A 26,804-nucleotide genomic window follows, 5' to 3' on the forward strand; every position below is an offset into this window, starting at 1 on the left:
TGCAAGCATGCTATCTTATCCTCCTGCAGCCTGCTGAAAGTGTTGCTATTAGTCTTCTTGTGGCAAAAAAGCTTTCCAAAGAGAAAATACGTAGAGTCACATTTATACTTACACCACACAGTTTGCAAAGTCACAATTAGATGACTGTGCTTTGACATTACCTGCTTTTTCAGATTTAATAGGAAAACCAGCTTTCCAAGTTCATTGGCCATTTTTTAAGCATGCTTTGCACATTTGCATACTAAGCTTACAAATTATAAGACTTATTAGACCCATTTCAACCACAGGGTAAGTAAAGGAGATGAATAATTTTGCTCAAAGTTATGTACCGCTTCAGTGGAAAGAGAACCTAAATATCTCCCACCTTCTTTGAATGACGATCTCCTCATTGACTGTTGTGGTTATGACACAAACATGCCACCCAAAATGCAAAACCTTCTGCAATGAAAGATGGTTTAAATAACTGGCAAGGTTTAGTTTCAGTGTTTCCCTTCACCAGAGCTCCAGGCTACACATCAGAAGGAGAGACGTCTGCTGTGACTCATGTAACATGCAGAGGTTCTTAGATCTTCAGAAGATGAGAGTTACATCCAACTAAATCAAACAAATAATGACTTTGTGATATGAGAAAGCAACCAAATCATCTACGATACATTAATCTGATGACCAAATTTATTTTTGAACAGAAAGAATATTTAAATCTATATGCTTGCAGTGGAGAAACTGCTATTATTTTATTTGCATTTACCTTGGTAACTATTGTTAAGTGTTCAAGTTATACCTGATAATTAAAAATATATTAAATATACCTACATGACATCCATACATGATGAATATTACAGTTGAATTCATATCTTTATGACAATATTGAATTTTTTTTTAATAAACTGAAATATAGCTAGATTTAGTCCAAGAAAATTGAATGCAGTACTTAATTCAGCAATGTCAGACTTCTAACATTACTGTTCCCTTATTCTCCAAGAATTCTTTGGTAAGTGAAAAACCTTGTTGTCTGCTCCTTGGCAATAACAGGTGAAGAAAGTCTTTGTGATACCAAAGGAATGAATAAATAAATCAATGGTAGATGAAAGCAGAATACTTCAACTTGTATTCACACTCCTGTTTACATGCAACAAGGGTTTCAGTGACACATTCTGTGAAATAAAGAGGGACAAATGGGTATTATATTCTCAAATAACTGAGAGAAGATACATGATGAGCTGAATATGTTGGCTTGCAATGAGAAGAAAACACTCTAATACAGTAGCAGCTCCCTCTCTAAATGAGTAAGGTGTACTTGGCCTTATTTTTAGAGCTTTCCCATTTTTACTGCATTGAGGAGGCAGGGACAGAGAAAGAAGATTTTGAGCAAGCAGCCATTCTGTTTATTTAAGAATGGATCTACTTTTAAAACCAGCCCCTTCAGAAAACCCATTTCTCAATGCTTTTACTCTCAAAGAAACATCATGTGGAAGCAGGTGCCTAAACAGAAGCTAGGTCAATGCATACCTCTGAAGAACTAAGTATCCTTAGAGCCTAATTTCCATGTTCACAATTGACTTAAGCAGTTAGGTTCAAGTCCCATTAAAAACCAATGGTGCTTAAGCATTTTTTTTATTTTTTTTTAAGCTGATCTTAAAAAAAAATTTGATACCAGCCACTTCAAAGCTGGCTTTCTGAGCTCTCAAGTTTCCATAATACAATTATGGTTGTAATGAAGCTGGATTAGAAGCTAGGTTCAGCTTTCAAACGATCTCCCCAAAATAGTTGCAGATGATCTGCATTTTAGTTTTCTGATCCTCAGGTGACACAAGTATGAATGATATTAGCAAGACATGCATTAGAAAGGGAAGGCAATACTCTAACTAGAAATAACCATCTTTTCCACAGGCGAATGGACATCCATAACAGTTTAATCTAACGAGACATCTAGCTTACATGCCTATTTAACAAGTCATAATGGCACTTGTTTGGTAGGTTTGTTCCTTGATGCTTCATTCAATGACTATTCCAGTTCTTTTGCTTTTGTCCCACTAGTATTATTACAGGTCTTTTTCCAGATTAAATCTACCAGCAGTTCTCACCAAGCCACAGCTTCAATTAATACTCAATTTGAGTCTTAACACAAGAAATTCATACATTGCATGAGCTTTGAATCTGACTCTTTTAATGAGCTTTGCAATGTTCCTAAGATGAAGAACCTAAACCACTTTGATACTGTAATTAATCATTATATAAACAAAAAACTAAAAGCACATTAGGAACAACAGAAATATTTAACAGGTGCTAAATACTATCAATTTGAGAAATAATTTGTACTTTATGTAAGAGTATGAAAAAAATCCCCAACCTGTTTTCTGATATATAATTAGCTCAGGGGATTTGGTTTGCAATCTACTCTGCCTACTTAAGCTGGAGTATAAATATAACACAGAAAATTATGTCAAGTCTGCTGGACACAAACGTATGCCTTCTAAAAGTTTTATTACTCTCTCTTGAAAGCATTACCGTGGATAGGAAAACTAAGTATTACATACACCATTAACAGAAGAATTATTTCAAATCAATGAAGCATGACAAAACACAAGTATACTGTTTCGCAATTTCTTTTTCTCTTCCTAATGTACACTGATGAGACGCTAAAGTAGCAAATGCCCAAGGTTCAAATATATGACATAAACTAGATGAAATTAGAAACAGTGTAAGTCTTAAGAACTGTTCAAAACTTTGAATACAATTAGCAGAACCTACAGTTTGAATTCATTACTGACTTCACACCAGCATTTTCTTTAAAGTAGGTGAAGCTGGTATACTGTTAAATTCTACTAACTTTATAGAAATTAAAGCCATGCTTGCCAAACCTGCTCCTAAACAAAAAAAAACAAAAGCTAGTGAGTTTTTTCCCCTTGCGTAGTAAAGTGATATTGAAAACATAAACTGGATATTTTATTTATTACCAAAAAATGGTCTAAGGCCAAATGAATGCTTGCTGCTTACTAACTGAAAAGTTACGGAACATAATAAAAACACTTTTATCAATTCATTAGATGGGCAAAACTCACTTTTACAATACAGTCTTTATTGGCACTCTTAAGTGCTCGGAAAAGCTTGAACTGGTCCGCAAAGGAAGAGGCAGACTCAGGGGTATATTAAGAACCAGTTCCTAGAGCCTTCCTAGCTGCAAATACATGCTACAGTTTTATTAAGTTTAGTCTGACAAAGCATTTGGTCTAGAAGGCATTACTGGTTAGACTACTAACGTCCAACTTCAGTGTAGCAATTCTGACAGCACATCTTTACCTATAAGACTTGTTCTCCCTTGACAACACCAAGAATGACTCTTCTATTACCTGCAATGATTTATGGAAAAGGCTTATAATATCCCATGATCCACATTCTAGACTAAAGGAAGATGGTCAGTGGAGGTGATTACATCTTAAAACGATAGATCATCCATTACTGACAGCTTTTATATTTCTCAACTAGAAACAAATGCCCTTGCCTACATATGTATACATAATACACTTGAAATATGTAAGGCGAATATAAAGACTGAGGGTTTAAACCCTCAGTTTATCAGCTCTACAGGCCCAATTTTGCAATCAACTAAACCTACAGTACATTTTCATCAAGTGCTGCAAATCAGCAAAATATTAAATGAATCTTGAAAAAATGATTATGAATCCACAGTTCTGTTTGACTGTATAATTCTATTTAAGATTAAAATTACTATCATAAAAAGGCCACTTTCTGAATGTAATTCCACAAAAACATCATCACAAAAGCTTTTACTGCTATTTATGTCAGAATGTATTTTAAACAGTTCTAATCATTTACCTTTGTGGACACTTAATTAAAATTACAAAACCAATTTTAATCTGTAGTCCAATTAATATGCAAATATATGCAAATGTGGTAAATCAAGGTGGTGATTAAGTTAAGGACACTCTATTTCATGTCTGCTTTAAGTGTGAAAACAAACAATCTTTTTTGTAATTGTACTGATGGATTGTGATGTTTATAGGGTTAGTATGGGGTACAAATGTTTATGCATCAACATTATGCCAAAACAAAGATTTTATACTCTGGAGTGATTTAGCATCCAGCATACATTCAGATGTAACAAAGTCATTTTGCAGTCATCTTGTGAATTAGAATAAGGTCAAAGCAAAGTTAAATTTCTATGTCATCCATTTGTATGGCTATTTAAAATTCAACAATCACTTTCTGATGCGTTAGGTAAGAGCCAAGAAGTCTCAAGAATGGCATATTATCGCCCTTTATCATTTAGCGTTCATAATACACGGGTTTATCTTTTGATACTATTACAGAAATAGTTCTCCCATTAAGGTGCGAAGATACTCATCCTTTTTAACCCTTTTTCCTCCACAAGTTTATTTTTTTTTTAATCTGCAGCCGAAGTTTCATATGGAAGCAAGGATTTCTCTACAGATATTAATTATATTCACCAAGTGTTGCTACAGTATCCATTTTTGCAGCCACTTTTCACCCCTTCCTTCCCCTCTGCTGCTGATCTGCAGAGGTTGGTGCTCCTTCCCAGGTGCCTGAAGTAAAGTCTATCTGTCGCTCTTCATAAGAAAGGATCTCAACTCCTCCACTTAGGGAAATTATACTCATGGTCTGAAGAAACTGATTTTCTCTGTTAAGAAAATAATTATATGGGATTACACAGTATTTAATCTTACTGTTTATCACAGAACCACAGAGTGGTTGAGACTGGAAGGGACCACCAGAGGTCATCTAGTATATGAGAAGTATTTGTGGGTTCAGAAAACAGCACAACTTTCCCTTTGCTACATATTCTCCGGAGCTGCCAAATCAGTTTGGAAATATGCTTAGTGCAAAAAGACAATGTTCACCTTGTGTCATATACTTAAGTATAAAACCCCAACAGAATCCCTCTCTCCATGTGGCTTTATTCATTACTGATTAAATCTCCATCAGCTACAACAAACATGTAGGTCAGAAGACATTTTTTAAAACTTTGTTCAGTGTTGTTTTCATAAATGTGCTTAATTTCATTTATTTTTTTTAAAGATTATGTCCAGAGTAGTTCATAAGAAGAGGTATTACTAAAATATTTTTACTCCAGATAACTTATGCTTCTGCATTAATATTGTCACCACAAAACATAACAAGAAATTTAGCTATACTCAGTAAAGACACTTTTAAAAACTACACTCTTGACTGTATGAGTTTTCTATTAAACACAAAATATTTGGAAATTAATTTAAATACTTTAGCATTTTAACAAGCAAAATGGACAGGAGATATTTTTGTAATAACAGACCTTATAAATTTGCATTTGTAATGCAAATCTCAGAAAATATGCAGTCATACCTATCATTAGGTTTCTGTAAAAAGCAAGACTTGTATTGACGTGTCTCTCGATTTAACAGAGACTAACAAGGCACCATAAAATTCACCTGTCAGGGGTTCTAGAAAGATCTTTTAGCATGTGATTTCTGTCTAAAAAAGCATAAACCCCAGCCCCTTCTCCCCTTCATTGGACTTTGCTTTCACTAGGAAAGCATTAGGAAGCAGAAGTAGACAAACTCTTGCAATAGCCTGTTCCACCTCCAACAATTTTCCACCATGAATGACCTGTGTCTGGTTTCCACTATTTTTTTTTTTTCTGTGCTTTTCAAAGAGAAAAGCACTTTGATTTCCAAAGAGAAGAGCAGCAGAAACAAGACGACAGGATGGCAGACATAGCCAGTGATGCAGCTGGACCTGGCTCTGACACGAGAATGAAGTTGCAAATTGTGGGTGGGTTTTGGTGAACAGCCAATAGAAGGTATGAAGGTGGAGATCTCAAGGAAAAGAGTTGCACCCAGAATAACGATTAGCTTCTGTACACTTCAATATTTAACCATAACTGCAATTACAGCCCCAAGCTCTGGAAGTAAACAACACTGGGTCCACTGAGTGTGTCAGAACACCCAATAACTGTGTCATGCTGTGGTGGCCACCTCACCACACAGCTGTATGGCTCTCTTGTTTGTCCTGCCTGGATGAAAATCAGCCTAGTGGTCACAGAAGTGTCAATTGAGCCAGATCCTCAAGATGTCTCTTGACAGCAGAGAGGGCATTGACCTCTGCAAGGCTTTCCTGGTGTCTAAAGATTGTGTGTTCACACTGCTGGCTGGTTCCTGTGGAGCAAAAATGAATAAGACCTTTGTCATGTAGTTAAGCATATGAAAATAAAAGTAACACAGATGCCAATATGCACACTCAGTTGAACATACAAGAAGGTTACGCACTGGTGCTGCTAGAGATACCTCCATCCATTCTTAGGGTCTGAAATATAAAGGTATCAAATATGCCAGTAGAGCTCACAGAGCTGTGAAAAACATGCTTCAGATGTAGCATATTTTTCAGTGGGAGATAAAAAGGTGATTCTCTATATTAAGCATCAACACAGGATAAATTTACTGTAACCGATTGCACTAATACAACAGCACTGCTGACATACACTGAGACTTAATCCCTCTGAAGATACATGAGCTTTTTTTAAATTTCAGACCTGTAACACTGAAAAAATCTTACTACTGTGTATTCAAGAATACACTTCTTCTTAGCTATTCTCATCCTTTTCGCTTTAAGCTGAGCACTGATTTAAAAATGAAACTCTAAATAAGCCATTATTCTTGATCATTCTCTGAGTATTTAACCACTGAGATTTTCTCTAACCAGTCCTGATATACTCAGTTGTGAAACATTTTCTTTGTGATGATGGAGATAGCAGTTTACATAAATATTTAAAAACTCAGACATCATTTTTACTATGACGACAGGGTGGCATTCCTCCAAGTGCAGCTCCAGAGGTAACTCAAACATCAGCAGCTAAGAAAATCAAAAGAAATGGAGAAGCATCTCATTGAGGAAAAGAATTTGGAATGCTACAAAGAAAAGAAAATAATTCAAATACCTAAAATGAACACCTCCACGCAACTTACATTTAAAACTCTAGTATGTAAATAATGAAAATTTTCTTTTAAAAGTTAAAGGTGGATGGAAAAATAAAGAAAAAAAAAAACAACTAAAGGATTTCCACACCCTGCCCCCCTCCTTTTCTGTAATGTATAGCATGCTTGTATCATGCTTCTTCACATTAGAAATTCAGGACTTGTTTGTCCTAGGAGACTGCATGGTGACTGGGGAACTGGAGTGAAATGACCACATCATCACAAGGAAAAAGAATATGCGAAGTGAACAACTAGTGCAAAAATTTATCAACCAAATCTGATCTGGCCTAGCTACTAAGAACAAGTCAGATGAAAGATTTTTCACTGTGTCTCAATAACTCTCTATAGCATAGTGTAAGAGATGAAAACGAACATGCTTTAACACACACTAGTCTTCCATGTGTTTGTGTTTGGGTGGAATAGCCTAAACATTTGTAATCTTTAAGATTAAAAAAGCAGAGAAAATATTGACAAGAATTAAGTATCACAAAACAAAAAACTTTCCAACTTTCCTTTATGCATCATAAGGAAACAGAAATCACAGCCCTCGTAGGAAAAAAAAACAAAACCACAAAACATTTTTTTCTGCTGGCTGTTTTTCAAATCTTCTTTCATGTTTGGGATACAATCCTCCTATGAGTTTTGACTGAGTGCCTTTAAAGAAGACCCTCCTTTACCTATTATTTAGTACTGATTTAAATTACTAGGTATCTTCAGTTTCTGACCTCCTGTATTTTATGATGTATTTAAAACACGTTGCCTTTTATGAACCATTTCATTAAACAGATAATAGCTTGACATTTGTCCTACTTGCTATTCACCAAAGTAAAGTTTCAACATTACCTCTGAAACTGTTCTGTACACCTGTCCTTTGCCAGTTTTTCTTTCAAATTACTTATGGGGGAAAGGTCCTTGATAATTTCTATGATAGTGATGACATCACAGAATCATAGAATGGTTAGGGTTAGGGCTGGAAAGGACCTTAAGATCATCAAGTCCCAACCCCCCTGCCATGGGAAAGGACACCTTACGCAAAACCATGCCACCCAAGACTCTGTCCAATCTGGCCTTGAACACTGCCAGGGATGGAGCATTTACCACTTCTTTGGGCAACCTCTTCCAGGGCCTCACCACCACCACAGTAAAGAATTTCTTCCTTGTATCTAAGCTGAACTTCTCCTGTTTAAGTTTTAACCCATTACCCCTTGTCCTGTCACTACAGTCCCTGATGAAGAGTCCCTACCCAGCATCCCTATAGGCCCCCTTCAGATACTGGAAGGCTGCTATGAGGTCTCCACATAGCTTTCTCTTCTCCAGGCTGAACAGCCCCAACTTCCTCAGCCTGTCTTCATACGGGAGGTGCTCCAGTCCCCTGATCATCCTCTGGCCCTCCTCTGGACTTGTTCTGACAGTTCCATGTCCTTTTTATGCTGAGGACACCAGAACTGCACACAATACTCCAGGTGAGGTCTCACAAGAGCAGAGTAGAGGGGCAGGATCACCTCCTTCGACCTGCTGGTCACGCTCCTCTTGATGCAGCCCAGGATACAGTCGGCTTTCTGGGCTACAGGTGCACACTGCTGCCTCATGTTCATTTTCTCATTGACCAACGCCCCCAAGTCCTTCTCCGCAGGGCTGCTCTGAATCTCTTCTCTGCACACCCCATAGCTGTGCTTGGGATTGCACTGGCCCAGATGTAGGACATTGCACTTGGCATGATTTTAAACTTCATAAGGTTGGCATTAGCCCACCTCACAAGCGTGTCAAGGTCCCTCTGGATGGCATTCCTTCCCTCCAGAGTATCAACTGAACCTCAGGTTGGTGTCACTGGCAAACTTGCTGAGGGCACACTCAATCGCACTGTCCATGTCACTGACAAAGCTGTTAAACAAGATCAGTCCCAACACTGATACCTGAGGGACACCACTCGTTACTGGTCTCCAGCTGGACATTGAGCCATTGACCACAACTCTTTGTGTGTGGCCATCCAGCCAGTTCTTTATCCACCAAGTGGTCCATCTATCAGTTGATATCTCTCCAATTTAGACACAAGGATGTCATGCAGGACAGTGCCAAACACTTTACACAAGTCCAGGCAGAGGACGTCAACTGCTTTGCCCCCATCCATCAGTTCTGTAGCCCCATCACAGAAGGCCACCCAATTGGTCAGGCAGGATTTCCCCTTAGTGAAGCCATGCTGGCTGTCACCAAGCACCTTGTTGTTTTTCATCTGCCTTAGCAGGCTTTCCAGCAGAATCTGCTCCATGATCCTGCCAGGCACAGAGGTGAGACTGACTGGTCTGTAGTTCCTTGGGTCTTCCATTTTCCTCTTCTTGAAAATGGGGGTTATATTTTCCTTTTTCCAGTCATCGGGAACTTCACCTGACTGACATGATTTTTCAAATATGATGGACAGTGATATTGCAAAAACTGAAAGAGAAATTTGCAGGCTCTAAATCTAGGGATACTGTTGGACAAAGTCTACATGGCTGGAAAAAGAAATCAGACTGTCAGATGATGTAAATTGCTATAATTGACTTCCAAAGAACTGCAGCTCTTTAAGTCAGTTGAAGATCTGGTCCACAAACCATTAGGCATAGTTGATCAAACAAACCACTTAGAAATGTTGATCTCTATGCCTTCTGCGCCAGACTACATTACAGGGAACAGAATACAGTCATAAGGAAATAAAGTTCTCTGAGCTGTATAAAAAATGAGACAGAAAAATCTCTGTAATCAGCTCAGTATTATAACGTTACTTTGGTTACAAGATTTATGGCAAACTGGATACCCAACTAAGGCAATTCACAGAGACGGCATCTACTTGGTTGCTTAGCTTCATCAATAAAATGGAGTCTATCAGAATCAGATGCTTATTTTTCAGAACTAAATAATCCATGTTACAGTGAAAACACTTTCATATGCTTAATCAACTTTCCGCAGTCATGCTGGAAAGGCCTTTAGGTCTGCATGATAAATATTGTGTTTTCTGGTTATATTGTAAAATGTTAAAGAAATAAATACGTGCTGGACACAGCAGTGCCTATAACAAAAACCTCTATTTCAGGACTGTGACTTGAAAGGAGAGTAGTAATTATTAGGGAATGGAATGCTGATTGAGAATATCATCTAATTTAAAGGTAGGCATGATGTGATATCCTGTTATCTTTAAATGAGAAGATGCACTTCCGATTCACTTTGTGAATGCCCCTGGTTTGAGGCTGTGCCACTTGATCTAACAGCAGGTGTAATCTGCAGTAGGACCAAACACAGTCTGGCCAAAGACAGCTGATTTCTGAAGACTGGCCTAGCAGGATCCCAGCAGAGAAGCACCAACATGGCTTGGAAAATGCTCTGTGTGGGTCGCTGGTTTTGTTTTTAACAAAACTTCTAGCTCGGATTCCCACGGAAGGGACAAAATACACTTATGTTGCTTCCAACTGGGAACTAGTATAAAACAGAGGTGCAATGGAGGAATAATGGAGAGATTCCTTTCTTTTTATGAACTTTTCTGATAAACCTGCCAAAATAATTGTCTTTGGTTTTGACCCAAACAGTATGGCTCAGTTCTGAATTATCTCAAAAGCCTATGCATTTGAGATCATTTTGGACCTTCTCCCACAATGACTCTCTGGGGGGGGGAAAAGACACAATAAACTGTAAGAGCATCTCAGAAATTCAGTCTTTGGCTTAGACTGCTCCAGAAATAGGTCTTGCTTGAAAAGTTAAAATTTTGATTAGTAAATAAAACAACTGAGCACACTGGGCTCCTATCACCTCAAGTGTGTGCATGTGCACACACACATGCATACACACAAAGTGTAAAGGACTTCTGCTCAGTCTTTCATAGCAAACCAGCTGATGACAAATACTTTTTATCTATTAGGAAATGCGGTTTCATAGTTCAGTCCTTTGGGACTTGAGAACTTTGCTCATCATGCCTCTGGGACATTACACAGTAATCTCTGAAAAACTGCATGCTATATGAGCTCTGAGGATCTTACTGATGATAAAAGGTATTGAGGATTCTTAAGTTCAATACCCTTATTCTTTTGGATCAGAAAAGGCTACAGATCAGTCAAGATCAAGAAAATGATCTTCACTTTGATAGAGAAGTAAATGTAGATGACTGAAAATGTGAAATTAATTAGCATTTTATCTTCCCTATATTAAATAATAAACCTCACTATGGCAAAGTTTCTTTATATTGCACCCCAGATTAAAAACCTCAATGGCTGTGAGAAGACAGGCAAAGAAGACTGATGATACAGCTGTTTGCTGCACAGAACATGAGCAAGGACCTAAAAAGCACCATGTTGATTTATTATGACAAAGGAAGGACTCAAAGAGAGCATGTAGGTATTACCTCCAGCAGGGGGGTTGGGACTAGATGATCTTAAGGTCCTTTCCAACCCTAATTATTCTATGATTCTATGATTCATTAATAGGTTATATTCTGCTGTTAAAATTGTTTATATATTTCACCTCTTCACAATTAACTGAACAATGTACTGAGTATAAAATTAGAAGTGCATGGTTTCTAGTTTAGGACAACTCTTGACGAGCATATTTAAACTTAATGTGAACCTAGATGCAATTTAAAAGAAGCTAGGGAATGAGATGACAATAGAAGAGGTTGTTATGGGAAGCCCTGATGCACAAGAACAGCTCTGCTCAGATAGGATACAACCCCACCTTCCCACTTGAGTATCAGACACAAAAGAAACATCAAGATTAACACGGGAAGAGCCATGACAGCAACCACTTCACATAAAATCAGATATGAATACAATACAAAGTCCATGCATGCAAAGCACTAAAATACACAGACAAGTTCAGTAAGACTAAACATTTCTTTTGCACTGCCTATAGCAATTCTAATATTATTCTGAGCATTAGACAGCTCACAGTAAGGATGCAGAGTATGGTTTTCTGCCACTTGGAAAATCCTAAATAGGTGTCGTTTAAAGGCCATTTATCAGAAACATCACCTAACACTACCAAAACATGTATGTTTTGTTTGTTTACTCTGCCCTTTTATGCTCGCTGATATTCACAGTAAAAAATGAAAATTAATGAAGGGTGTTACATTGGATTCCAGCTTTCTCCATCTAGGTTTGCTAACACCGAAGCTGTCAGTGGAATTATGGATACCTAAAGACTGCTGTTTTTAGAAATAAAATAATTTATTGGCAGGACTTCAGGCACCTAGCAAATCTGACTTTAACTAATACACTGATTAATATTTCCAGCGTAACAAAATTGTATACATAAGCCCGTGCCAAGATCTGCTTGCAGATACCCCTGTATCTCCTTATGCTGAGCATTCAATTCAAAACACTTCCATCCTTCTTTTTCAGCAGCTTTGTTTACCCTTTAGTTTATGCCTTCCACAGCTCCTGCCCGATGTGCTGACACAGCTGCAGATGACTTCAGCTGAGCCAGGCCAGGATCCTCTATGCACCCATGTGCGATGGACAGGCACATGCGCTACAGTGCAAATCCTAAAAATCCCAACATCTTATCTCGTATTTACATCCCTATTAACTCCTCACCCCTTTACAGCCACCGAGGCAAAAAAAAACCCACAGCAGCTATACTGATGGGTAGACGCTAATTCTTGATGACAAAATAACTAATTTTTTCCCAATAATTTATTCTGTCACAGCAGTAGTACTTTTACTATTTGTAATAAATTTTACTCATCTGCTGTAATTCATACCATTCAGAAAAGAAGGATTTTAAAATAATATTTAAACAATGTTGAGGATAACAACTAAAAGATGTCCACAAGAGACACATCTAGAGACCTGATAAATATATTTACCTAAGAGAACAGTGAAGTTTATTTGGCAATTCTACATTTTTAAAGCTCTTGTCTCAATTAGGCCAAAAAGGAGGATAGTGCTTATGACTACAAGTCTCTGACTGCATTCATTTACTGTTCAGTTCACAGTCTCTGAATACAACACAATCCTCCAACGGAGTCAGCTTTCATAATTCAGCAGTACAAAGTCTGCAAACACATGTAACCTAGATCCATATTTCACTGTGACAGCATATGATAGCAGAATGTGAAGTATTAATGCTAGTGTCACTACAGTCCTACACTCTACTGCACTTTAAGAGAAAGCAGCTGCTGAGATGAAATGTGTGCCAACTGTCTGAAGACAGAAACATAAGAAACATTCCTTCTGTTACAAAGGGAGAGACGCACACAAACAGACTTTCTTTTAGACTCAACAAGCACAAAGTTTCTTACTTTTGCCCTTTACATTTCTATTTCCAAACTGCTCACACACAGGAGGAAGAGGTACCCGGGTGGAAGTCACAGCCTTGGCCACAGAGGAGCTCTCAAAGCAGAGGAGCGCTGGGTGTAGGTGACATTGGTTTGGAAAACTGTTGGAATGCTGACACCAATCCAGCATGGTTCCCCAAAATCAGTTATGCAGACAATAAAACCCAATTCCCACCAACTACTTCATGACATATGATCATCCAGCATGCTGGTAGAAGCTTTAAGACCTTACAGAAATATTACTGCAGCTTCTCAGTGGCCAAAAGCAGTGAAATACTCTCCTGCCTGCAAACACCTTTGTCCTAACCCATCCTTGTGGAGTATGTGTACCTGCTACTGAGAGTTTTCTTATCAGACTAAGAGACACACTACAGAATTGTAAATTGGATTAGTAAGGTGAACTTTCGTCATCTGTTCTTTCTATACAGAATAGTGAGAACCTGCATTTCTTGATTTGTGTCTAGTCCTGGAGCAACCAAACCAAATGATGCACCACCTTTTAAGCCCAGCGCTATAGTAAGAGCATGACATAATCTGAAATGTTTGGCTGTAATTCACTTAAAAACTAGTACAACCTCATTGACTTCCTTATTGAACAATTTATTGTGTATTTACAGACTGGACAATGAAATAGAGGAGGTAAAGTATTAATGGTGACACTATTTGGCAAGCTCATAGCGCAGTTCATTCAAAAGGCAATTTTAAAATTGAATGAAGAGGTTTGACTAGGCAATAAAAACAGCCACAATGCCAGTGAACAGTACTTAGGAAGAAACCCTCTAATTATCCTATTTATAAATCAACAGCAATTTTACTGATGACTTCTTCTCAAACTTGATTAAAATAACTTCAAAAAATTAAAAAATAATCAGATCATATTTATTTTATTAAATTACAATTTTAAAGTATTATTGATTCTCTCCATAAATGAAAATGATAGAAACTTGAGGACAAGAATGAGAAAACATTTTTTAAGAGAAACATTTGTACAACACTCTGCAACATAATTATAGTGCTGCCCTTGGGGAAGGGATTTTATTTTATAATGAGAATGTTTACACTGTTATGGGGTTCAATCTATCTGGGAGGGAAGGTTAAACTTCTTTCCATTAAAGACAGCCTTATAATGAAAAGCTCTGAAAGGAGAATGGAGTCTAATATAGTAGATGTAATGGCCTATTAAATGATTCACACACACAAAATGAATCAAATTCATTGTATCTTACTGTTCTTTTATGACAAAATTGTTGAAAAAATAAAACTATTGTTGAGATAATTGCATATTACATATACTGTATTACTGTAACTACTATTCTTATTGGGTGACCCAGAGTCTATATTTTAGGTACACTAATAGGACATTACATTTTAAATACTTTATAGTATTGGAATGTTGCACAAAAATCCCACTTTCACTCTGAAGGCAAAAATCAATTCAGACTTTAAGTCATGCTGCAATTCTGCATCATTCTTTTTCAATTAAATTTTTGCATACATTCTTTATGATGTCATTTCTATATTCCTGCAACAGATGTTTGTTTATATCCCAATTTACTAAAATGCTGCCGTACTAGTTCCTGCTATTTTGAATGTAACCTCCACAACTAGCTTGTGTTTCCAAAACATGGTACAATAAGTGTTTTCTTAAACTTGCCCCCCCCAGTCTACTGCTAAAAATCAGCACCTCTGATCATTACACAGTAATGGACATTGTTTTTAAAGGAACTTGAATGTAATAAGAAATTAACTAAAAGTCACAGAACATCTCTAAAGATACATGTATATAAACAGACAAAAAAAAAAAAAAGAAAACTGCTGGGTTTTTCATGAAGGATACAAAACTGTTTTCCCTTTGTTAAGACCTGATTTTACATGAGAGCTATAACACAATAATTTGGCCTACAAATTCATGGCTCTGTAATAATAATTACTGTTCATTAAGGAGCTAGTCTTGCAAACACACATGCAGACCAAGAAAGTCAATATGACTGTACTTACTCATCTATAGAACTGACCATAAGTACACAGTTATACTAAACATGAGAAACCCAATATTATTACCTTTTTTTAGGTGCTAATGCTTCTCATTAGTGACTGCATTATCTTCATGTGTTGGAAAGTCACAGGATGTACCAGGTGCTACCACAGTGCAAGCAAAAGTACTAGTAATATGGGAATGAGAATATTTGGGGTACTTTTATCAAATGAATGAAATACTGAAGCAGCAGTGGCCGGAGTGATCACTTTTCCAGACCAATGGCCAAAACCTGGGACACCAAAAACAGTCAAAAGTTCAGATTTCAAAAAGTATGAAGGTATGCTTGTAGAAGCCTTTGCAGGTATACCAAGAACTTCAAATTACTTAGAAATGTCAAATAATTTCAACTGAATTTTATAAAAAAAATAAGTCTTATATATTAATGAATTTCCTGGTTTTATTCAAGCATTTGAAAACTATCACACTTTTTCTGAGTTTAAAGACCCCTTTTCAGTATTGAAAATATTTCAATATCTTTGTTATTATTTATGTTAGAGGAGGACAGCTTAATGCTAGCACCAAAGCATGAGTGGTGGCAAACACTGTTGTACACCCTTGAAAAGCTCATCCACCACTGGCCATAGAAACTAGCATGTTTTAAACAAGTTCAGCTCCTAGGCTACCTATCCTTGATGAATTTTTTTTTAAATAGAATTTAAAACTATTGAACAGCATAAAACTATTTCTTAAAGCTTTTAGCATCAAAACTGAATCAAGAAAAAAACAATTCAGACGCACTTTAAAAATATGATGGTGAGAATTCTCACTTTTATTTTCCTTTTATTAGAATTTGAAGTAACAGAAATAATGCAAATTTTATAATCTGAAGTGAGATTAGTTTCTCCTGCAGCCCACAGCCTCGTCCAGAAGGCAAGCCCCATTTCCCAACCACCAGTCAATTGCTACTAAACATGCTCACAATAAAACAAATTAATCGTTCACATCTCATTGAGGCATGCAGTACAAGAAGGTGAGAAATTCGAAAAACACCTATTTTCAGAAAGGAGAAAAGCACTGGAATATAGCAATCCATTTACCTTGTTTATGAAAGCAAAATATGTTGTTGAGCATAAAGTTCTACCCATGAACAAGGCAGTTTTCCACTCAGACTACCACACAAAAGCGTGTGATACATAAGGAGATAGAGAAATTACCAGTGTAAAAGGTAGTAAATATAAATTAAAAATAGCAAGGGTTATTGAGGCCAAAATTAGGTTACTTTTCAAAGATGCAGCAGTAAAGACTAAACTGGGAAGTCTGAAAAGCAGCTCAATATAGTTTTAGCAATAGTGGACAGGCAATAGGAAAATTAGTCCATTAAATTAATAGACTCCTAATTTACCAGTGAAGGAGCCACTCGAGTTTCCAGCAGTGATCAGAGGTAGACAAGATAGATTTTCTTGAAAGGATACTCTAAATAGTTTCATGTTGAAAGACTACAGGCCTTGCTCAACACTAACTACTCTACTTGGAGTAAAATAATTACAATAATGTACATTACCCAGCAGATGCTTTTCAATTCAGTCATTTAGGACTGCATGTACATGGTATGAACATTCATTCAACAACCACTAACAGTGAAGGTTCATCAAATTAGCTATTTATTTTCTCCTTCCCCTAGTATCTGTTTCCAGAACCTGCCTTATCCTCTCTCTATTAAAGCTAGATTACCCATACTTCAGGCATCATTACTGCATTGGAATAATACTGACACACCATACTTTTTTAATGGTTGCCCATAGCTATGTACTATATAGGCGGAGGAGCTGCACATCCTCCCTAGTCATTGCATTTTGAGTATCTGTACTTACTGAACAACTGCTCTATGGATAGTTTGATTTCCTAGATAAAGTGGAGTATCACTCAAATTCCCACATGAAAAGGTTAAAGGAGATAAAGTAAATAACAGAGCATAGACCTCTGAAGACTGTAAGGTACTCAAGTCAAATTTCATATATCCAAACAAAGCATCTTTATCATCGTGAGGCATCCTTCTTGCTAACATTTGCTTTTGAAACTTCAAGTTAACAAATGCTTTCCAAACTCCATTTTTGTCAAGAAAAATCCATTTGTTTTCTTTATAGTAGGTCTTTTAAAAGGGAGTCATAACTGATGGATTACAACATGTTTCTACCTTTTCAATCTGAATTTCATAAGAATAAAATAAACCACAAATAAAAGTGCTTGTACCAGGCACATTGAACCTTTCTTCTTCTATTAGCATATCAGTCTGCAATCATAACCAGATCAATAGCGAAGATATCTGCTTAAAAGAGCACCATGCTTTCTTTTGTCAGAAATTCATTACTTTTTATTAGGGTCATTGCTTGAAAACTTCAAAACACCATATGGACCTAATTGTGGTTTATTTTGGCAAAAAGGAAGACACTGTAGAACAATTGAGGCATTACATTCTACAATTCCATTACTTTCATCCCTCTCCGTTTTATTACTGTGTCATTAAAGGCAACTTGAGTGAGCGAAGAATTATAGTGTCATGTGTACGGGCTAGTAGATTAATAACAAAACACACTCAAGTTTAAAGGTATCTAACAGCTGTTTTCATTATTTTGTGTAAATACGCTTGAAGCATATCTATCTGATTAGTGGATAGAGTGCTCTTCCCTGTCACATGCCACCGGCACTGCTATGTGCAAGTAATCAAAGTGCTCAGAAAATGAGTTTACATTGTTCACTGCTGAAATACACAAATGTCAGAAAGTGACTGCGCATCAAAGCTTAGGCAAATCATCTGCTGCAAACAAACAGACTCCAATGCACATTGCAGCTTTAAACATTCCTCTGCAGCACAATGACTGAACTTATTGCTAGCCCAAATGAAGTGACACTCGCAGAATATTAAGTTGCTAACATTTAGATGCACTGGCAAGTTCAGCACTGGGTACCTCTGAAAAGAGCTCAGCTGCTTTCACAACCAATGATATACTGGTTTAATGTCATAATAATGCACAACTTTATGGATTACATACATGATTTCACTGGGGAAAAGAAAAAAAGGTACATTTTTACCTGCTATTTTGCTTATTTAAAAAAATAAATTATTATTATTATTGTAATTATCAGGAATCCTGACAAATAATCCCTGCTTTTATCGGCAACAAGCTCAGGCCAGGCTGGATATCAAGGCTAGGCTGGATGGGATTTTGAGCAACTTGGTTTAGTGGAAAGTGTCCCCTCCCATGGCAGGGCTTGAAACTAGATGAGCTTTAAGGTCCCTTCCAACCCAAACCATTCTAGGATTCTATGAACAAAAGGAAGCCAGTTTAGGCACATAAACAAAGTCCAATCCTCTCTTTTCCATATATAGTCCCATAATTCAAAATTGGTAATTCAAAATCAGATGGCAGATAACAGAAGTGAACTCTTAAACCAAAAGATGTCCGATGAAGTTTGAGGAAGGACAGACAAAATTTCAGTCACTGAAAGGAATTACTGCATTAGAAGCTCTTTCTGTGCTCCATTCACTTCTAGTGCAGACTGAGGCAATTTCAGTATTAAACTCTTCTACAGAAGGATGAAAATGAAAGAGCCATACAGACTCATCAAAATAAAAAAAAAAAATTAAAATAAACTCATTCTGACTCCAATGAGCTCAACAGAAGAATTTCCTCCAAATGCTTCAGTGAGCAGAAGTAAAATGAGGCAAAATCAAGAAGGATGAATACAAAGCCATGGTACTCAAACATTTTGTCTTTAGGCAGCTTTTGCTGAAGCAAATCTCACCTAATACTTTTCCCAAGCACTGTGATTGTCAGCCCTTGGTATCACTTCAGTGTGTGCTGTCTTCCAAGGGATGTGCAGGCTACCACAAAACAACAAAGTCCAAGACCGATGTCTCAGAAAATCCAGAGTGTCAATGTTGAGGGACCAAAAGAACTGGCTGTGAGGTGGCTTTCTTCAAAAGCACTGAAATGCCCAGATGAACCCATTTCATCTAGACAGGCAAAAACATTCCTCTCATTTTTTTTTACCTTCCCACCACAGTCACTACTAATCTGGCTAATAAAAAATTCATCCCAATTCCAAATGCAGGCAGAGTTTTAACAAATGAGCAAGAGATACCTTGCAGGACACTGCTCATTTATGAAATATCTGATTAATGAAATTAATCACAGTTAAACACTGTGCACAGTATACAAAACAGACTGGTTTTCTGTCGTGTCTTTTATAGGCGCTGGAAATACATCATCTCCTTCATGGGCCAGTTCAGGGCTCAAGACTATGGTCTCAAGACTAAAGCCAGTATGTGCCCATCTCATAGTCCATCTTTTTTTCCCCTTCCTTTTGGGGATATCATCAGAGCAAAAATCTGCAACTGCCTGGCACTATTCGTGTATCAGTTAACCAACTTTTCTATGAATTTATCAAGTTCCTCTTAACTTTTGAATTATGTTTCAACAGTCATTTAAAACTAAATGTCTCTCAGGAAAAACAAACAAACAAAAAACCCAAAACCCAAACCAAACTGCGCTGCACACCCTTTTATTCATTTCCAGTCTGAGTCATTTAAATAATGACCAATTTATACCTTGTGGATGCTATAAGGATTATCCTGCAACTTCAATAATTCCTCCTCTTTCATGGCATTTATCCTGACTGTATTTATAAAGATTAACATATATTCCCTTCTCAACCTTTATTTTGCTAGGACAAGTGAACCATACTCTTTTAATCTGCTGATGATGATCTTTTAATACAGATTCTCCTAATCATCCTACTAGCAATTCTCTATACCTGTTTCACAGCTTAAATCAATCTTTCTGGAACATGTGTGACCACAACAACTATTTAGCAGTGCTTTACATAGACACACCAATCTGTATATTAGAAAAATATCTTTTGTATGGTATGAGGATCACATAAGGTTTCTTCTGTTGGTTTTTTTTTTGTTTGTTTTTAGTTTGGTATGGTACAGCTGCTTGGTGCATCTCCAGCAGGAAACTGACTAAATGTCTGCATGTTATTTCACTCAGTATTTACTTCCATAGCCATATAGACTACTTCACCAATTAGAATCAAAAGTGACCAAGGGAAGGAAGATCTGCTTGCTTCTCTATTTAACATATATGAGAACCAACAGCTGGAGATGAAAAATGCTCAGAGCATTTAAAGGACAACATGACTGTGAATAGTCCTGGGAGGTTTTGAGGGCAAAATCAAGAAACCCCAATGCAGAGCATCCATGATGACTATTCTGGCACAGAGAAGGGAACATAATACCAAATCTATCCTGGAGAAATTACAGTGTCTGCAACTGGCGCAGAACTGACACATAAGCTTCTGTCACTGCCTCATGTGGCAACTAAGAAATAGTATGCCCAACACGACTTCCCTCTCTGTTACAATTCTGTAAGAATGAAATCACTTTAAAGAACAACAAAAAAAATCCACCTCTGTTTCTATGTAATATACATGAATTTCACAATAAAAAATACGGAATTGTCCAAATAGTGAAGGGCAGTATTTTAAAATGCAGAATTCCACAGGGACAGCCTTGTCTGTAAAAACCATCTTTCACACACGTGAAGGATTTTAAGTCTGTACCTTCATATGGATTGGAACCGAACTGGAAGCAGCCACATCACTCAATAGTCAGCATTTAGTTTTGTATGCCACCTCTTTCAACCTCTTTTAACACTGTACTCACACGGAGTGCCAAGCACCTTCAGCTCTCAATAACTGCAGGGAAAATGAGGGTATTTAGCACTTTGTAGGATTTTACCATTAATCAATAGCCTTTTCCTACCCTAAACACAAGTCTGCTGTAACAATTTTAATCAATTAAATTTACATCTTTATTACAACAATTTAATGTAAACTCTTAAAGGATTTCATGTCTGAATCATACTGTATGGGGATGGTATTTAACCTAGTCCCAGCCTCAAGGAGTAAGATTCTGTTGTGAAAAAAAAAACAGAAAGAACTGACAGAGAACAGCAGGGAGGCAGAGAAAGCCCAAAGCAGGGCTTGCATTCATTATGCTGTAAAGAAGTTAACATAAAATCATCAAATCGATGAGAATTTTTGCTACTGTGAAAATTAAGGTAAAAATATATTATTGTTTTTATTCCAAGTACAGTTTAATTCCTGTTTTACTGATGGACCATAAGAATTAAAAGTGCCATCCATACTACTTGCTGAGGAAGGTGTCATTTTCACCTCCTCTCCCATGACATCTCTCAACTGCAAACGTCTACACTTATTACAGCAAGGTAGTCTATTCTCCTTACAAGCAACACAGAAATTATTATGCATGGAAGCACATAATAATCCAGTCCAGTCGTGACTCTACCACTGACTTCCCACATGAATATGCACGAATCAATTAAACCTCTGAATGCATCAATTTCCTTCTGGAGTAGTAATGATGATGATAATAATAATAATAGCTGCCCATTGTATAGGGCACCGCATGCAATATTTTTAATGCCTGCTAATGAAATGTGCTATTAATTATTAGAATGCAGTTTGTTTTTGAAAGCCAAGTATCAGCGTGTCTCAACTTCCTATTCAAAGTGACACAACTTGAACATTTCCAAAAAACTGACTATGGGAAAATGCTTAAAAGCATTATGGCAAAACCTATTTAAAAATCAAATGGCATTTGAATCAATATGAGAACTTTTAGATCTTACCAGATATACTGCAGAGAAATTTGCAGCTAAGGGGTTAATCAGATTAGATGGGAGTGGTTATAGGCTCGGTGCCACAGGTTTTGCCCTTTGTGGCTTCTCACATCCCAGACTTGGAAAATATGAGCTGTGATACTGAGAAAGGTAAGAAGCCAGCACAGCCCCATAGTGATAAATGAGTTTGCATCATCTGTCATTAGAACTTCCTGCCAACAGGGTCATTCCCTATTAAATTACCACTTGTCAATGTTTAAAATACTGATTGATAAATGACTGTGCCAAAACTGATAACACGACAGCTTTTATTTTCTAATATTCCTGGTTACCACATTCTGCTACTTCAAGATACAGACATAGTAGGGCTTTTTTTCAAGTACTTTAGTGAAAGACAATTTAATCTAATACAAAACTAACAGGTACTGTATAACGATTGGTCCTGATATACATTACATACTATTCTTCTTGCCAAAACAAACCTACTGGCGATTTAGCGATATGTGTAGATCCAAGTTTCACATTTCATCAAATGCTAGTAATCTGTTTTATCAATATAAACTGCATTTTAATGAAAAAATTCTTTTCTTCAGTACACTTCACTTTTAATTCCCCAGAGTACAATAATTCGTTCATGCTGTAGAACAAGAATGTTTTACAAGACCTTAACTCTCCAGAGAAATTTCTCTGTAAATACAAAATGCAAGTTTTACGGGAATGTGTTGTATGCAACATGAGCAATACCCAACATAATAAAAAACTAGGTTGCACAGAGAATTCTGCTTAAGTATCCTTGTGAGCTGTTGTGAGACTAAATGGGTATTATGATAGCATTTAGTGGAATACCTATACGACAGGTAAGAGTCAGTATAACTATTCTTATCCCTGAATAGATGAAACTACTTTCTAGAAAGTTTTCAAAATTAATACAACCCAGCAGACTGTTCAGCCAGGACCTCCTCTAGAAGGGTACTCTCAGTCTTCTGCTGGAGAATTCTGGGGATAATTATTTTGGGGATAAAACTGGCATGGAAGACCAGACCGGGGTAACTGCTACTTCTTCACGATCCAGAACAAGAACGGAAACTCCTGCATCATCACCCACCTCCCCACTGGCACACAATGAATATACAGAGGAAGCAGCATGTAAGAAAGCCCCACTGAATATGGATGCCTGAGGCACCCTTCACTCAACCATCACCGCCTTACTGTAGGTGCAACTACCTGCACTTAGCACTTACCCTGATGCAGATGGTAACTGACCTGCTACTAAAGGCTCTAGAGCTGAAAAATTCCATTTTATGCCCCTTTTGAACCTATACCGCACCCACCTCCCAATAGGCGCTGTGTCCCAGATCTTGACAGCATCCCTCATGCTTATTGCATAACTCAGAGTGCCAACATTAACCCTCAAAACCTGCTCGCAGCAGGTGAGGAGGAAAGACATTTAGGGAAGTAATTTCCATCACCCAGTTCTTCAGCAGCAAGCCCCAAGGTAGAAGCAGTCTATTGGCATTTTCTAATTATGCTAACTACCCATAAACCGTGGTGGCAGGGAGGCTATACCTACCAGAGAGAGAGAGCACGGCACACCATGGAGATGCCTAAGCCACCACCAAAGGCAGTAGCTAGCCTCAGTACCAAAATCACTATCATTAGCATAGTACCCCGCCTAAGCTAATATATGCTATTTTACTGGAAGGTTAATTAGCCAAAAACTGCTCTTCTAAGGTATACTGCTTCCTATATGCAAGACAGTTCACTAGAGCTCACATAGATACCACTGCTGAACTTCTCTCTGTGCAACACAGATATGTCCCCAGTACCCATCTATAGCTTTGAGCTTCCATGGACTCAAGACTCTCCTTGCTTGTTGACATACATACTTTTCCCGCACAGCAAAGCTATTGTATAATGATATGATTAGATTCCCTTACTTATCTAAACGGAGGTCTGCAGCTCAGCCCTGCAAGCCTGGTCTAACACGCATTTTTTTTCTGTTTTCCCCAAAACAGTCTCCCCCACATGTGACAGTCACATTTCTGTACAAGAAATCCTATCAGCGTCTTTTAAAAACTTATGCTTTATCAAGGAACTCCCCTGACTGTCCCTAAACTACTCTCTAAATTGCAAATTCTGCCTCTCTTACAACTATAACTAAAAAAAAAATAAAATCACATAGTTGAAAATTTCCTTTTAACTGCACTAAGTTATAAAAACTAATTAAGAAACAACAGTCTAAAATTTTTAATTCTGCATCAAAATGTGTAACAGATAGTACAAGATGCTCGATAACAAGTTCCACTTAAAAGAAAGTATTTTTGTTTTCTGCTGTAATCCTCATCCTCTCATGTTTCTTTTATATTATTTCACCTCAGTCCAATGTACATTTTGAGCTCTTAGGAACTTTACTCCATTGTTGCTTATAAAAACATCTTCCTCTTCTACCACATCATGATAATAATAAAGATATACTACAGTCAGAGGAATAGAAATAATAACCAAAATCTATATTACAATTCTAATTTACATGAATTCCAAGGAGTACCTAATCTGACCTCACTCTGCTGACTGCCACACAGCACTGGATGCAGACGAACCAAGAGAATTCATATAAAATATCACAAAAGACCTTGCAGAGGTATTGCAGCAGGCTCTGATGGCAAATAGAGATGTGAATAGCAAAGACAGCATCACTAGAAAGGCGATTTTCTTCCTGGATCATTGTTTTCTAGTGCGAAAGTGGAAATGGGCTGTATCAAAACAGACTCTATTGATTGCACAGGAAAACAAACCCAAGCCCCAAATATTTAGGATTTTATTTACATTATAATAGAAAATATACTGAAATTAAGCCAATGACAGTGTAACTGCGAATTGCAATGTATTTAATTCCCTGCGTTATAAAACCCCATACACTGATATGCAACATAAATAGGTCATCTACTGGTCTACACCTCCTGAAATACCTATGCACTATGAAGTGACAGACTCAACTCTGAAGGCCTTTTTCACTCCAGGCTTACAAGTACTCCAATATGTATTTCTATACAATACACTTCATCAGAAAGTATGAAGAGGAGAATTCCAAGCCAGGAATGATAGAGTGTGATTAAGTATGGAGTAGTTGTGGCACCACAGCAAGCAATATGGAAGCTAGTCATTGTGAGAACCAGAAAACGGGAGGATTAAGTCAGTAAATTTCTTATTCTGCTAAATCCTCAAATCGTTTCATCTCCTCTCATTGTCAGATAAGGACCACAGCCTGGTAGTTTGCTCTGGGAACACAAATTGCGCCGTTATGACAAGTATTTATTAAAAAGAAGAATCTTTATAAAAAAGCATTGATAACTTCTTCTCAAAGGCAAAAAAGCAGTGATTAGGCGCCCATCTGAAACATTTAAAGATACATTATATATATATCTAACAGTACCTCTAATAGTATTCAGAAGTATTTCCTAGGGTAATGTTCCTCCTTATACCTTCATTTACTCTGTTGCTTGTGCCAGTTTGTGTACCCATCACCTACAGTAATTACATTAAGAGGTAGATATGCTACCAGATTAACCCATGTGACATGCTCTTTCTGAAGGGTCAAATATATTATATTTTGCTCTAGAATTGCAATAGTAATCTTAAAATATCTTAAAAGATCACCATCACATGCATGAGGATGATTTCTTTGACTACCTCCCTCCCAAATCCAAAATGCAGATTATGTTTCAGACACAAACACACCCTGAGACATTCACACACAAAATAAAAGAGGTCAATGAAAAAAAAAAATTCACCCTGGTTATTTTGCCTTCAGAATTTTAAAATATTTTCCTAACATCTCAACAAAATTATGCATTTTAAAAAGACTGCAGGCACTGAAATGATTCAGTCATGCAAATAATCACTTACTTACACTGTATGAGTTTGGTTTGGATAAAGCAAATTACCATTTGAAAATAACTTGAAAAACACTCTGGGCTAAGAGCTTGCTTTATAAATTTTAGCTTGGACACAATTTTTCTTAACCTTTTTCTCCTCAATCTCCACTCAGTCACTATGCTAATGCAGTCTGAGTTAAAGAAAAAAACAAACCAGCATGCAGTTGCCACAACATCAGGTGCATTCAACATTATTTAAAACATGATCTTGAAAGAAATAATAAATATTGGTTGCAGCTGAAGGTCAAAACCCAAAAAAACTTCAGAGTCATGCAGAAGCAGTCCTTCCTTCTTTTTTTTTAACTCTGATGATACTGGGATTTGTCTAAAAACACCCAGATCTTACACAAGAATTAGCTGTTGAATTCATTATGTATTAGAAATAATAGAACTGATAGTTAATCTGTGTTTCTGGTTACTCTGCTGAAAAAGTTTTACGGGGACACAGTTGTTTATGAACATCTTAATTTTGTCCATCACTGCTGAAATTAGCTTTTTGATATAATTTCAAGTGCAACAATCACAATTAAAACATGAAAGGTGTCCTGCTTTGTGAGACGAGGTTTAATACCAGACCAGGACATTAAGAAGAGCACACAATTAAATGTGACATCTTCCTCCTTTACCAGTTTGGGTAGTAGTCTAATGATTTTACCCACTTTATCACCTTCTGCTTTGGACAAATGATCACTGAGTGTATGACTTCAGACTAATTTGTCAGGTCTCATTTGACCCCATCTGCCAGGGCTGACAAGTGCAAAAGAGCTGATTTAATGTATGAGACAGGGTTATCACAACTTCATCTCCAAAACGAGGCTTGGGCCACATGACTTCCAAAAGTATGCCAAAGCCACAAGACCCTTTTAAAGGGGCTTGATATCAAATATGCTGAGCATT

The 26,804-nt window shown here is 37.1% G+C and overlaps 1 protein-coding gene across 13 annotated transcripts in view; it reads right to left on the reverse strand.

Annotated features, from left to right (window-relative positions):
• GTDC1 (glycosyltransferase like domain containing 1) overlaps positions 1 to 26,804 on the reverse strand; it is a 311,001-nt gene that overhangs the window by 192,869 nt on the left and 91,328 nt on the right. The gene's annotated exons all lie outside the window — the stretch shown is intronic.

The sequence above is a fragment of the Pezoporus occidentalis genome, unplaced genomic scaffold (assembly GCF_034315485.1).
Source record: "Pezoporus occidentalis ecotype Australia unplaced genomic scaffold, CSIRO_AGI_Poc_V1 ctg54, whole genome shotgun sequence".
In the NCBI taxonomy this organism is placed as follows: domain Eukaryota; kingdom Metazoa; phylum Chordata; class Aves; order Psittaciformes; family Psittacidae; genus Pezoporus; species Pezoporus occidentalis.